Source organism: Nipponia nippon, unplaced genomic scaffold, assembly GCF_047370975.1.
Source record: "Nipponia nippon isolate SJK-2023a ecotype South Korea unplaced genomic scaffold, ASM4737097v1 scaffold_2, whole genome shotgun sequence".
Classification (NCBI taxonomy): Eukaryota; Metazoa; Chordata; class Aves; order Pelecaniformes; family Threskiornithidae; genus Nipponia; species Nipponia nippon.
The window spans coordinates 9773422-9788477 of record NW_028262336.1 but is presented as its reverse complement, the minus strand read 5'-3'; the positions used below and the strand labels follow the sequence as shown (position 1 = coordinate 9788477).

At 42.1% G+C, this 15056-nt stretch overlaps 1 non-coding gene across 1 annotated transcript; it reads right to left on the bottom strand.

Moving 5' to 3' along the window:
- Positions 1-14555: 14555 nt before the first annotated feature.
- On the bottom strand, positions 14556-14629 carry TRNAI-AAU (transfer RNA isoleucine (anticodon AAU)). Its single transcript has one exon. It is a non-coding gene; the product is annotated as a tRNA-Ile (tRNA).
- Positions 14630-15056: the final 427 nt, after the last annotated feature.

Here is a 15056-nt window from a genome sequence, read left to right as displayed (position 1 = left end):
CCGAGCGTTTAGAGCAGGGGTAACACCTGCTTCACACTCTGCAACAACCTTGCAGTATTTAACTAACAGGATGAGTTGAGTTTTTCAAGGGAATCATTAAGACTGATGATCTCAGAGTTCACCCAGAAAAGCTTGAAGTGAGGGCAGGCACCATAAAAACATAAACAACTGTGGATACTGAGTATAAAGCCAAAATGATTACCAGCTTCCAAATAAAGAACTATGGAGCAGGTAGGGGTACAGCATCAAGAGAAACTCAGAGGCAGGAGTATCAAGCCCAAGGTGTTTCTTGAAGTAACATGAAGTTAAGCTACAGAGCTCCCTGCCACAGAACATTGTGGCTACACTTCCGTAGGTCAGAAAGAGACTGGACAGTTATGGAAGAAAAGTCTGCCAAGGGCTATTAATGCAAATCACCAATTTTGGTTCAGGATGCCCCCGTGTCACAAACTGCTCTGCCTGGAAGAGCGGTCTGGGAAAACACCGCTGAATGCCAGACCTGCTCCCATACCCTCTGCTAGACATTACTGGCCATTATCAGAGGTGGGATACTAAGCTAAACGGACTTTGATCTGGCAAGATCATTCTTGTGAGAATGCAGGGTGTTTGGGGGCACGGGTCTGGGCTATCAACAGAATACGGTTACGGTACAGTGAAACAGGCACAGGGTCATAACCCCTGGCTGTGCCTGACAGAGCACCCAGCATTGATGAAGATTTGTTACAAAAAGAACAAACAACATTATCAAAGAGATTCATATTCAACTAGTAACATGGGGAGCGGAATTATCAATTTTCAAACATCTCATCCATTTTGAATATTAGCATTCTTCTTAGCAGTATGAAGAGACAGGGATGAAGAAAGGCAGTAGAAAGGACAAATAGGGAGGGAATGCCTTGCCTCTTCATATCCCCAAACTAGCCAGTAAACGGGAGAAGCAGCACGGCCTGATTACAGGAGGAAATGCCACAGTGATGTACTAAAGGTCAGGTAAAAAAAAATTACTGACATCAGCAGAAAAAGAAACGTGGAATAAGAAAAATTTGGATCATTTATCAAAACTCAAAAACACCTTTACGAAATATCTTTTAAAATTTCTGCTTGCCTCTCAAAACATCCAATTCATTAACACATTTTGGAAACACACCACCTACTGTATATTGGACAAGTATCTAATCATTCCAAGAGTGACAAGTCCAAAATGATAAAGAACATTGTTGCTGTTGTTATGATGATATATTCTTCTTGCTTCTCACATTTTTCTCTTTCATCATATAGTGATGATACGGATGAGACAGGTTACTATTGTAAATCACACAGCTACAAAATACTTCCCCCGCCCCAGGTCTTTTAACCTTTTCCATTCAAGGTCTAATGCAAACAAAAAATTAATTCCTTAAAGTTCCTGTTGTTAGCTCCTGATACAATGAGCTCAGGAACAAATAGGGTACAGTCTTCAAATGTGACTATGCAGAGCCAGGCACTAAAATCTACATATACTACTTGAATATGAGCTGCAGTATGTGATCTGAAGGCTAGACAAGTGAAGTCCCTCTTCTTTACTCAATTATCCTTAGAAAGCAGCCTCTGCTCTTAATCAGAGGATGTCTGAAATGTTGATCTCAATATTTGCTGTCAACTCATTAACACACCTCACCTGTTTTCTTTGTCTGTTGCATTTTGGTTTTTTCCCTAGTGAACTGGGATTTTATTCTTTAATAATGATTAAGATCATCTTGATCAGTTGCTACAAATTCTCTCTCTCTCGTGCGGGCAACTGGCAGGCAACAAGCGCAGCTCGGCTACTCAAGAGAGCATAAATCAGTTTTGCTGGATAGCGTGAAGCCAGAGGAAATGTGGTTTTAATACATTTATGATATGATTATTTGATGCTGTTGCCTGCAATAGAAGAATGGACTTAATTATCCAAGTCTTTTCCAGTCCTATGTTCCTATGCCCTGAAGTTAGCATGTGGACGACCAGATTCACTGTGAAACCACAGAAACGCAGAAAGCTTATCCTAGACCATCTATCAGGTTGATTCTTACATTAGCTTCAGCGTTCTTCATCCCTGCTTCCTTTGCAAACATTATTAATCTGCTTTCATAGGGTAGCTACGCTTAGGATATTTGCCTTGCCTTTGCAAACACGAGTAGCTCATACAAAGCCTGAATGGTACATATTATGCTATTCCCAGAATTTTCAGAATAACTTATCCGAGAAAAAATAAGGATGAAGTTGTCAAAGTTTTAACTTGCCACCCTTCAGCATATGCAAATGCTGCACTTTAAGGAAAACAAGTTCTCACAAGCTGATGTACCTGATGCTACTACCATTACAGCAAAGGGGTTAAAGAACAATTGATTTTTGAAGTTGGTGTAGATATAAATACATATATATGTATTTACACACACATAGGACAGTCAAAACATTTGCAAAAAATGTTTTCCTTAAACCAGATCACCACCACTTAAAGAGAGTAAAAAGAAATCTATTATATAATAAGAACAATAAAAAGGATAGCACAGATCTGTTGCTTAAGTCACGGGGGGGGGGGGGGGGGCGGAATCAATTAGCAGATAACAGGACAGACTTCAAGCACAGAAAGCAGTTGTCTCTGCTGCCTCCTCTCCTCCAAAGCAAAACACAGCCCAAATGCTTCACCTTCTGTATCTGCTCTCAGTCTAGTACAGGGTTTTGTGAGAAGAGCACGTGGACAAAAGGTTCATCCACCCCAGTGTCTTCTGCCCACCTGTAGAAACAGCAGAGCCTTGGGAACTGAACTAGCAAGCAGGGACGCTTCTGCAGTACCACCCTTCCCTTCTGTCCAGCAGCCTTCAGCCCAGGGACCTCCTGGGCCACCCAGGGCTTTTGCATTTAAAATCCCTGAACAGACATCCCTTCCTGAACTGATCCAATCACTTTTGTGACCATGTAAATTGTGGCACCTCCTGGAGCACTGTGTGTGCTGTATGAGGACATGCCTTGTATTTGGTTTGATCCATCACCAGAGAGTTTTATTTGTTGCCCTGGTTGAGAGACACTGAGCAATCTCTCCTCAATTCACCATTTCTATACGTCTCATTATAAATTTCTTATACCCTCCCCAGCCACCTCAGAGCTCTAGTTTGCCTGTAACATCCAATTACTACCTTTTCTCTCCAGGGCAGCGATGGCCATGGGGCCTGTGCTTGCCAGGAGCACTGCTTGAGCAGCAGGGGCAAAGGCTGTGCTGCTGACAGCAGCAAAGGACACTGTCCATGGAGGGGTCCTAGCTTTGAGCTAGCACAGGCACATGCAGAATTCATGCACAGTATTGCATCCTCATTGGCATTTGTGGTATAAGATTAAGGCCTTCTAACTCAGCCAGACCTGCAGTGACCTCAGCTACAGCAGAATGAAGTAAGGTTTAGTTTATATGGTATTTTTTGAACCAATAATTTTGATTAGGGTGTGATTGATCCTTTGATCTTAGTTTCTACACGGGTATTACAACCCCCTTGGGGGGGGAGCTATAGTATCTGTCTATAGGGAATAAGAAAAATAGGCAAAATAAAGTGTATTTCTGTAACTTTTCTTTTTGCCTGTAGTGAAACTTCATGCATTGCTTAGTGAAATGCAGAGTCACTGTAAGTGGTGACTCTTCTCTGAAATGACTGACAGTAGCCAACAGTTCCCAGGACACTAGCGCTCTTCAGCCCCTCTCACTCCTACTGGACAAGGAACAGAAGGGAAGGAGGTAAAAAAGCTCTAATAGGTATTACTCAGAAGAAAACACTTTATTTCTATGGTTTCAGACAGGACTTCAATACTTTGGACATCTGTGAACAACTTTCCTGGAGATAAATCATTCTTGCCTTGGCTGCCTCTAGCAGAAATTGAAGAGGAGCTGGTTTTCTTATCTCCCTACACTTAGGTACCCTTTGCCTACACAGAAAGCCAGCAGAAGTCTCTACAACTATGTCAGCCTCACAGCTCATTTTCAACTTAGAGGAGGACTAGGTGACAAAAGCAAATAAAACCCCATGCTACTATACAGTTTTAACAGAAAGTATCCTTCAGTGTAATTTGATGCAGCATGAAGAGATGGTACATATTTAGCTGTGGTAATAGTGCTTTTTCCACTTCGCTCTGCCCCTTTTCCCATCATTAGTTTCCCCCCTTTACCTTCTCAGATCACTGGAGTCACTTTGGATTTATCTTAAAAGGCCTTGCAGCTGTGAGCAAACAGGATGGGCTTGATCATCTTTGATCATGCAAATCAGGCAGCTAAGTAGAACTAGCTGGGGCTAGAACTAACCAGAGAGGAAGACTATGCTGAACTGATGCCACTGCATCACGATTTCCCTTCTGAAGGCATTCATCACTCTTTCCCCTTACTTAACAGAAGGTGTGTCATCTGGAACACTGCTGAATTGTGTCTAGCTGAAAATAAAGAGAAGAAAAAGCTAACATTTTGTGTTTGTGCAAGTGCTTCTGTCAGCATCTGGACCACAGCCAGCCTATCAAGTGCAAGTTTGCAGAGGGTTACAATGCTCTGTCTGGGCATTTGAGAAAAACTGTAGAACCCCAGAACACAGGCTTTTAGGTGTGAATGGTATGTGCTGAATTGCAATGCAGAGTTGTGCTGACATTTGGAATAGAAAAACAGAATTTCTCAGAATTTGTTTCCCCCTTCCTTCCCCTCCTAAACAGGGATCTTCTAATGTCCCATTAATATTCTGTTCCTTGAAAAATTACATATGTAAGAAAGATGAATGTTACATATTCACTTTCTGTAACAGTTACTCTCTCTTTGAGGGGGGAAAAAAATCCAGTCTGGAAGAAAGTTCTCATTCTTCTTTTAATTTTGTGTTAAAATATATAGGCAACATTATCATTTGAACTACACCTACAACATATGAGGAACTTCTAAAAACCTCACAGATGTAAATGATTTCCCCCTCTTCAGATGTTATAAATAGAAAATAATTCTCTCTCCTGCTATTTTAGCATAAAGGCTTTCAGAACTGATGTCAGATGGAAAGAACTTCAAACCAGCCACGGACAAAACATACTGCAGCTAGCAACTGCCTTGGGAGACTGATAATACAAGACTTGCCACTTCAGAGTCCCTCAGGTTTAAACCTGCCCTAGGTACGGGATACGCTTCAATGAAACAGATCAGTTGCAACACATTTCAACACGGAAGAAAAGGAGATAGGAAAGAAAACAGTTGATCCACACAGAAGTAACAGCTACAAAGCCTGCACAGCCGGACAGAATCAGTGTCAGAGTTTAAATGTTTAATACAAAGAATTCAAAGTTAACATTTTGGCATTCAAATAAGTATTCATCTTTGCAAACCAAACTATCTTCCACAGTAAAGGCTTGTAGGTGTACACTTGAGGGAAGCCTAGGTTTAAGGGGTGAATTGGTAGGGACAGGCAACAGGAAGGCAAAGTACTCAGGTAAGCATTCATAGAGATGAAAACCTGGGAGCCCAGGCTGATTTAGATTCAGAAGCAAAAAAAAAAAAGGTGAAAATATCACAGTACAAAATAGAAGTAAACATACATACACATAGCTGCCTTCTTGAAGGGGCAATGAATCAAAGACAGTCCCAGAACAGGTATGAAACTTAGTATATTGTAGTGGTAGTACCTGCCTTGGAAGAAGCACCATACATGTAGTACAGCAACTGTAAACAGAGAGGACAACCTTGGGCTGAAGATTCACGTGTTTCAGAGAGAAGAAAATTGGCACAATGTACCATAGATATTCCAGACAAGTATTAAGAGGAGAAAGAAAGGGAATATAAACCACTACTGCTCACCCACAGTCCAACCACTAATTGGAATTAGAGGCTTCTTTAATTCACATGTACTTCTAATTAAAGTCATGGTAAAGGTTTTGTGAAGCAAAGAGTGCCTGTACAGCACCACAGTGTAGACCCCCATCTGCCTGGGAACCTGGAAGTAAACCATTTTGTCCTTTGAAGTTTCAGGAGGCTGTTTCTGCTTGCACTAGGAGCCCAGAAGCATACCACTATTGAGAATTAAGCCTCCTAGTGATTAAAATTGCATAGCTAGAGTTCAAGACAGTTTTAATGTCACATCTAATTATGTACAGTAATCAAAGGAAAACAGCAGTAATTCTCTCCCAGGATGATAGATATGCTGAACTTTTTTTAGTGTGGGATGCTGAAGTATTTTTCAGTAGTACTGTAGCTCATGGCTGTCAGTGCCTACTTAAGTCACGAAATGAAGTTTGACACCACTGACCTAGATCTCAATATCACGAAAGGATTTACTAATTACAGCTAGAGTCTAGCACAGTTGACTAATAGGCTGGAGAGATCAATGTTGACCAGAGCATGATTCCAGCTGTCAAACATGTACACCTAACTACACTCAGGTAGGGTTCAGAAATTCAAGGCATATGTCAGTTAGTGCATCAGTGACAGTACATATGCTGGCAGAGGCACTATACACATATTAAAGCAACTGTAAACAGGGACGACAAGTACCATTTTCGGGTTGAAGATTCCTGTGTTTCAGACTGAAAAAGAACGTTGCTGAAGCTACAGGAGAATAAGTATTTCAAAACCATAAAACCAAAAGAAAATAATTGTGTAAGAGAATACAAGATCTGTGAGAAATAGGATGAGGCTAAGCAATTGCAAAATGTGCAGGTAACTCCAGTGCAGTTAAAGACCATTCTAAAGTGATTAGACTAGAAGTCAATACTTCTGAGGGAGAATTAAAGTCATTCTAGAGGTGATGAAAGACACATCTTGCTGCACAGTAGGGCTGTTTCCATCAACACCTAGACATGCCACAGAAGTCTTGCAGCATTTAGACATCTAACAATCTTGTAAATACCACTAATCTAAAGAGCCAGAGACGTCCTTTCATTCAAATGTTACAAGCTGCTGGAGAACAGAACCAACCAGGAATTTCTCAATCAAAACATACAGTTTTGAAAATGCATGTTCATTGAAATATCCCTAGTGTAAATAAAATTTCCATCTTATATTTGAGAAATATACTCAAGCATCTCAACAGTTCAGAAATTTGGACAGAATGATTTTTCACTAGATATTGCAGTTTATCTATTAAAAGAATCCAAATCAAAACAGATTGGCCTGACTTAAATTTGGGGTTTATGTGTGATTCCCTTTGAGATCAACATCTTGCTCTGACTCAGAATAGGAAAAATCCCAAATATCCAACATTAACATGGGGAAATCAGAGCAATTCCCTACTGTCAAAAGAAAGAGTGCATTTCCAGTGACTGAAATATATTTATTTTGATTTTTCAAGTGTCGAGATTTTCCTTGTTGCCATTTTTGGCTTCAAGGGGAATTTAAAGCACAAAGCCTTGGACAGGACTGTCTCTCCAGAAGAATCAGAAGCAAACTCAACTACGTAAAGAGACTGGCATCTCACTTGTAGAACATGTATAACGAGAAGTTTCTATGAGTCTGAGCAGTTGTGTCTTAGCAGAATTTTACACCTTCCCTCTATCCCCCACAGCTTTCCTGGAGCTTGCCTGGGTTTATACATCTCTAATCTCCTGGTAGTTTTATGGCTCTTGTGGTACAGCTCAAGTGCAGGAGACCGTTACACAACATCGCAAGGGAGAATGAAAAGGCCCTGACGCTTCTGGCTAATCTCCCTGGCCAGGCAGAACTGCTCTGAACAATACATTTAAGACACCACCACCACCCCCAATCAGTAGCTGGGGAGAAATAAAATATTTTCCTATCATGCTTTCCACTTAGATTAGTGCTGGGGTACAGCCAGAGTTTTACACGCAGCAAGTGGAAGAAACATAAGAACAGCCGACTCTATTCTGGGCTCCTGCCACCCTCTATTAACCTTCCCTCCCTTACTAGTCATTACAATCATGATATTTCCTTCAAATTTCTTACCAACTGGTAGGCAACGGCCCAAATCTACAATCAGTTTTGCCTTTTGTTGTGGAGGAGGAAATAAAAGTACAACTGTAGTCAGAAAACTGGCTTAGAAGAGAGGCATATTCTCATTCTACAAAGCTCATCCTTGCACTTTTGTAAGTCTCACTGAACTTCGGAAAAAACTGAAGTCCCATTTTTTCTTGCAGAGCCACAACTTCTGTCAAAGAACAAAAAGGATTCTGTCCAACATCTAACATTAGCAAGATTGCCAGATATGACAAGTAACTGAAGAATCATTTGCATTGGTGATTTACATAACAATATAACTTTGCTTTTTAAGACCAGGTGATATTAGCAGGGTGGCAGGAAGGGAAAAAAGGCATCATGTGAGCTAGAAACATAATCCAAGAGCTGAAGAAAATGACCTGTTGGGGTTCTCCAGTTATTCATCTCTGCAGAGTCACTCTTTCCTCATTAAAAAAAAATTAAACTTCAAACCAGTCAACTTGCCTTCAGCAGCTTGTCCCCAGAATAGCTATCTAAAAGGAGACAAAGGAATAATGGAGGAGGTGTATGTAGGCAGTGGAACCTTTTTCTTATCCTTGTTGCCCACAAAATGCCAGAGTTACAGTACCTCAGATTAATTCCTTAAAAAGCAAATATTTTCATAAGTGCTCTTGAAGGAAGACCCTGGTCAGTGTATCCACCAAAATATACCATAAAACTATGTTCTTCATCTGCCGCTTCAACATCAGTTGCTTAGAGCCTCAGCTGCTTAAAAGAAAACTTGCCCTTTATATTGCTGGCAGAGTTATTGCAAATCTGTTAGAGAACAAAGCTGAAGAGCAGCAGAAGCACATACACATGAAAGGAGAAAATCTAATTTCCTTATTAAAACCAATATTAGGCAGAAATTATCACTTTTAAAAGTTCTGTCACCATAGGCAGGTCTCAGCATGCTTTCTGTTTAATAGAAATAAATTCATACTTTTAAACAGATTCTAATGGCTAATATTTTAACTCATCACCAGACCAGCTACTTTCTTTGCTGGTGTTCATCCACCACTAGAAGGTGTGCAGATGAGCCCAACAGGTTGTTCTTCTAGAGCTAGAATACAGTAAGGCAACCACCTCTTTCTTTATAGAGACAGATTTACAGCACTTCTCTGTGGATTTTCAAGAGTGCTTCCTAATTAGGATAAGCATTTTCCCTTTTTGTACAGATGGGGAAAGACAGAAAGAGGAATTGAAGGCCTAGGCATAGAGTCAAAAGCAGAATTGAGAATATTCATGAGTCCTTTAATTCCTAGTCAGATGCTGGGCCCACATTGCCTTGGTTTTGCTGAAATAAAATACTTTGTGGCAAAATACAGAATTATATTCTTTTTGCTTTTATTCAGTTTTTCAATTTCTATGTATAAGGGTAAACCTAGAAAAGGCATGCTTAAGTAGGATGCAGGAAGATTTTCTCCTTAAAAAACAGTTTTAATAATTCAAGAGCAAAGAGTTTACCATGAAAAAGCTGTTCTTACTGAAAGTGATGATAGCATATATAACAAGCTAGTGAAACTTCATTGGGCACGTGACAATTATCTGTGCCTTTCCTCTATGCATCAAATTGCTGCTTGAACCATATTTTCTTCAACTCGCCCATTCAACCTGTCCCATTCCCTGACCTTCAGGGGAATTCTCCATGAAGCCAACACAAAGAAATGCAAAACCCACTCTAGCTGAAAAGAAAGTGGCTTTCAAGCACAACTGGGAAGACATGACAGTGACACCTGTCTTTGCGACCTTGGATTGACCAGATATTTGAGTCCTCTCTGGCTGACAAGGAAAGCCACAGAGACTAAAAAGTCCTTTTGATGCCTAGTGTTGGACCCTCAGTGAAACCTGTGCTGCGCATTGCAGACTGAACCGCTTCTCAGCAATATAGTCCAAGTGGCAGAAGCTGTAGCTGAAGGCCATTTTGGTAAGTGTTGTTTCAAGGGTACAATATTAGATGCTTGTTTCTTAGAACTAACCCACCTTGACAGTTGTCCCACACCTCGACAGCATGAGTTACAACCCTCTAGTTCAGTGCCAGAGCTGCTTTCTGTGAAGTCTGCTATGAGGGTTTGTCAAGCTTGCAGTGGCACACAGGAGATGTGCTGTCCTGCTTTGTCCACTTGCTCTGTGCTTTCAAGGTTGCTTTAACAGACAGTGCATATAAGGAGGGAGTATGAGCTGCTGGTTACCACCAAGGAGCTGATGTCAGGACCATGCGATATTATCTTCAACTTTGTCTTCTCCTCGCTGGTTTAGATTTAAGCCTAAAACAAGACAGAACTTCTCCCCTGAACGCATTAGAAAGCCAAGTCCAAGTGTGCTTTGGTCTGCATCCCTATGTAGCATTTTAACCATTTAATAGAAAAGCGGATTATTTGATTCCAAAAGGTGGGAGAGTTATTAGCCAGCTGTGACTCAGATAAGCCTCAGAGACAAAGGTTAATAACTATACTCATATTCTCCTGAACAGACAGAAGGCACGATCAGCCTTGGTCCTACCAAATATTAGGGACCTGTCATTTGCCATCCCCCCTCTGGGGCAGCACAAGATTTTTTCCACGCAAGTCTGAGGATGCCAAACTCCAGACTATCCCCATTGCCCTTCACTGTTCCTTATGCTGTTGGTTAATGACAAAAATGGCATAGCATAATATAGTCATATTATTGTCTTCAAAACTGTATTCTTCATCTCCAAAAATAAGAAAATTCACACCCAGACTTCGACATACTTCCTTTTAAGCTTTGAGAGAATACCACCAAAGGTTACATTACCTCTAGCTTACTTTCTCTGTGAAACACTGACGAGATATCAATTAAACTGAATACTTCTTGTACCCACCACAAAGCAGCCTTACACAGAACTGGTGTGTAGCTATAGCTACTCCTGCTAATCTAGTAAGATAATTTTATTTATTCTTTGTAAAACAAGCACAAATACACACCAGGAGCCAGATATTTTCCACACTTTTCTTTCACCTGGTTCTATATGGTACATGTTTAAATGAGAATTCAGTGACCTCCACACAGCCCTGTTGTACTAGGGATATTGCTGGTGAATGCTTCCACAATGAAAAAAGGACTGCTTGACTATTTAAACTTAGTAACTCTACAGGCAGGCATTAATTCAAAACTGGGGGAGAAATTGCCAGATACTTTGTTTACAAAAAGTTACTTAATCCTTTTATACAGTATCTCAAGAGCAAAGATTTGATTCCTGTTCAAGTCCAGTCCATCACACTTTCCTGGGTTTTAAGACATCACTCAGATTTGCTCATACTTCATTTTAGTGATTGCTTTCTAAGAACATACAAATTTGAAGAAAATATTTCTCCAGCTTCAGCACTAAGTATAGTTACCCTGTTCTGATGTGAGCTGCAAGACAAAAATCCTGGGTCCTTTTTATTTCAGTTGCAAAGAAAAAAAAAAAGCTGGAAGCCGGCATCCTTCTCATGCAGTCCCCTTTCCTGAATAACCCCTGTTTCTGAGACACTAGAGGACCTGAACAGGGGGCTGGTTGTTGGGCTTTTGCTTACAGCTCCCAGCTCCTTTGAGCCAGATCCTGGACTCGGCAGCACTGGGCTGCCCGTGCCCATTCAGCCACATTCTTGGCTGGCGGCTCCTTCCTGGGTCTGTTTCTATGGCATTCCCTCATCCCCCCACCTGCATCCCTGCTCACAGAAACGTTAAATGAAAACTTTTGTCTGGGGTTGTGACAGACTTGGGCTTCTCGATGGAGCTGCCATTTTCTTCTAGTGCATGGAAGGTAAACACTACACTCACCAGTTTTAAGCAAAGGTTAAGCTTCATCTATGATAATAGCATTAATGCTTACACTTAGTCACACACAAATTAATCTAAAGAAAAACCCTTTCCACCACATCCTGCCTTTGATTTCAGTGATGTTGTTTCTGGGTTGTATCTGTGTATTACTCCAGACAAATCCTCGCCACTCAGATTTTCACCATAATTAAGACCCCTAATGGAAAACTCAATGAATAAACCACCCTGATCACAAGACACTCAGATGCTCCAGTAATAAACACAAGATAAGAAATAAAGTTAACCTGTGATGTGGCCAGAAAAGAAAATGCTTCAGAACATTACTGAGTGAGTGAATACACATCTACCAAATTTAATACAGTGTAAACCCACTTTCTGGCTAGCTTCAACTATTTGAATTTAAGAGCCCTCATAGTAGTATTTCATACATCAAAGAAAACTGCAGTCCTCAGTGAAGAATAGGAAACAAATTGCCTTATTTGGTCTGTGTAACTTTAAAATGCAATAGTTAATATCTGAAATGGTAACAGAAGATGTTGACAAGACCGATTAGAAGGTTCCTCTCCTCAGCTGTCAATGTTCAGCATTGTCACAGGCAATAGGAAAGGTTCATCCTCTCCATCGTTGTCTGCTGTGCGCAGAGGAGCTGTGTTTGACATTACACTTTTTAAGCACACAGCAACCAGCACGCCCTCCAGGCTCAGCATTATGCAATCCGATTACAGGTTAAACGAAACACTAAACAGTAACCCCAGAATATGCCCCAGCATCTGCCATTGCAGACCATTCAGAATGGAAATTCCTCTGCTGTCCTCACGAGAGCATTATTCCACTATGTGGGTTTGTTTATTTAATCTCTTTTTATTCTGCAACTAGTTTTGAGGTTGAAGAATGGGCTCTGGAATGACTCCCCTAGGGACAATGGCTGACCCTCACGATCTGACAACCATCTGCTGAAACTAAATTTAGGGAAAATATGCCCATACAATCCTGGCCACCAAAAAACCCACACTGAATATAAGCAATTCAAACCAAACTGAAAAAGTGGCCAAGGAGCCATTGCATCACCTTGGTTTATAGCAAGGACTTTGCTATACAACAACATAGCTGCAATAAAATTCTGATTCCTAATGTGGGAAACATAAATCAAAGCAATATTATTCCTAGATTTTTTTTTTCCTGGAAACAAAACACCATGCTGTTTCTCCCTTCGTTTCATTTAAAATGGATGTCATTATATGCAGTCAAGCCCTGACCACTACAACTGGACCCAAAGGAATAGAGGAGGATCATTGAGTGGAGTAGCAAGACAGAAGGTCAAACCAGCACCACATTACTCTCCCTTTGACATCTGATGGAGTCATGACAGCAGTTTGGATGCTAGATAACATGAATATTCATCTGTACGATTTAAAAATTACATTGTGACTTTGGAATGACACTTCTCATGTGCCCTTGTTGTACCTTGGCAACACTGTAGGGAAGATGCAATGTCAAAACACTGACTTTGAAATGACTGTCACCTGATTTTCTTCCTCCTTTTTGATTATTACTACTTATTTTGACTCAAACACTGTAGTTGGAAGAAGCCTTAAGCAGCAGGCCTGGAGACTGAAGGGCAAATTTGTGGAAGAAATCAGTAGAATGCCGTTAACTCAAGGCATTTTCCCAAAGGAGCTGTGGCCTTACTGTATACAGCTCCAATAATGAAACCACTGGTTTCTACAAGGAAAACATTTGTACCAAGAAGTTTCCTTCTTCTGGAGAAATCCCATTTCAGTTCAGAGATAGATAGGAGAAAATAATACCTGTCTTGGGCTCTTAAGAGAGGTTTTAGAGACAAAACACCCTCATACAGGCCAGTTGAGCCAGCAGAGATCCATCTCAGCCACTCTTGCAGACCTACTACTCTAATAAAACATCTCAGTTGGGCCTGGAATCTTTTCTTACATAAATTCATAAACAAAAATTAACTTGGCACAGATTGCCAAGTGTCTAGCAAGCCTGAATATCTCCTATTGGATATCTGAATTTCAGTGCAGTGCAGGGGCTGCTTTCAAGAGGAGTTCAGAACATTCTCTGCAAAATCGGGCTGTCAAGGGAGATCTTGGAGTAGCTTGTCCTCCTGCTCCAAAGACAAAAGGAGAAATAAACCACACTCACTTCAGCATCACTAGTTCCAGCCTCTGACAATAGAGAACTACTAAAGGGTTATACTAATGTAGTGAGCTAAAGATATGATATGAAATGTTAGTTAACTATGATTATGAAGGGAAAGCAAGGACCACCTGAAATCCTGCAAACTTTCATCAGGCCTAATGCTAATTAACAGAACCACAAGATGAGAAAATGCTCCAAGGCAAAAGATATTCAGTAGCTGGTGATATCCCATAGAAAGATTTAAAGTTTTACTGAGTGGACTTTCTACCTACATATCTCTTTTCCTATTGCATTTTCAATCGTTTCACTTTCCTCCTCCCTGCCCCCGCTGTCCTTCCCTGCTCCATTTTGACTTTTGCTCCCTCCCACAGTTGCTTGCTTTCCCCCGGCTGATCTCTACATCCCTGGATGCGCCCTTGATTAAGCCCCTTGCCCCGACGGCACACGCTGCCATCTCCCTTTCCTCCAGCAGCTCTCCCCTCGCCTCCAGCTCCCCCGTCCTCCTGGCCGGGCTCCGTCCTCTGGCACGCACCGCGCCGGATCCCGGTCTCCGCCTCAAAGGAACACGAAGCGGAAAACAAACCTTCCCCGCGGCTCCCCGCCACCCCACCGCGGCGGGCCCGGTACTCCCGCCCGGACGGAACCGGCTTCTGCGGGCAAAAAGCAGTGGCCCGTACGGGGATCGAACCCGCGACCTTGGCGTTATTAGCACCACGCTCTAACCAACTGAGCTAACCGGCCCGCTGGCAAAGCAGTTCCCGGGAAGTGGCTGAGCAGACCCCCGCAGCGCCTCCCCGCGGGCCGACCGCCGCTTCCCACAAAACCTTTTCCCCGTGAGGGCCGGGAGGCAACGGAGCAGGCTGCAGAGTGTAAGGTCGCGCTGGCTCCATCCCTGCAGGTGTTCCAAACACCCGGGCCAAGCCCTGAGCAGCCTCCAGGCCTGCCCTCACAGCAGACGCTGCTCCGAGCAGGGCTTTGGGTGAGACACCTCCCAGCGTCCCTTCCTGCCCCACTTACCCCATGGCCTGAGCGAAACTCAACACAGCCTGCAGCGGGAGCGAGCCTAAGAGCAGACCCATAGCCTGGCCTCTGAGGAACCAGGGAGCAGGCAGGGCTGACCAGCATCTACTGAAATTCACCCAGCAGTAGAGCCGAGCAAAACTGAGCC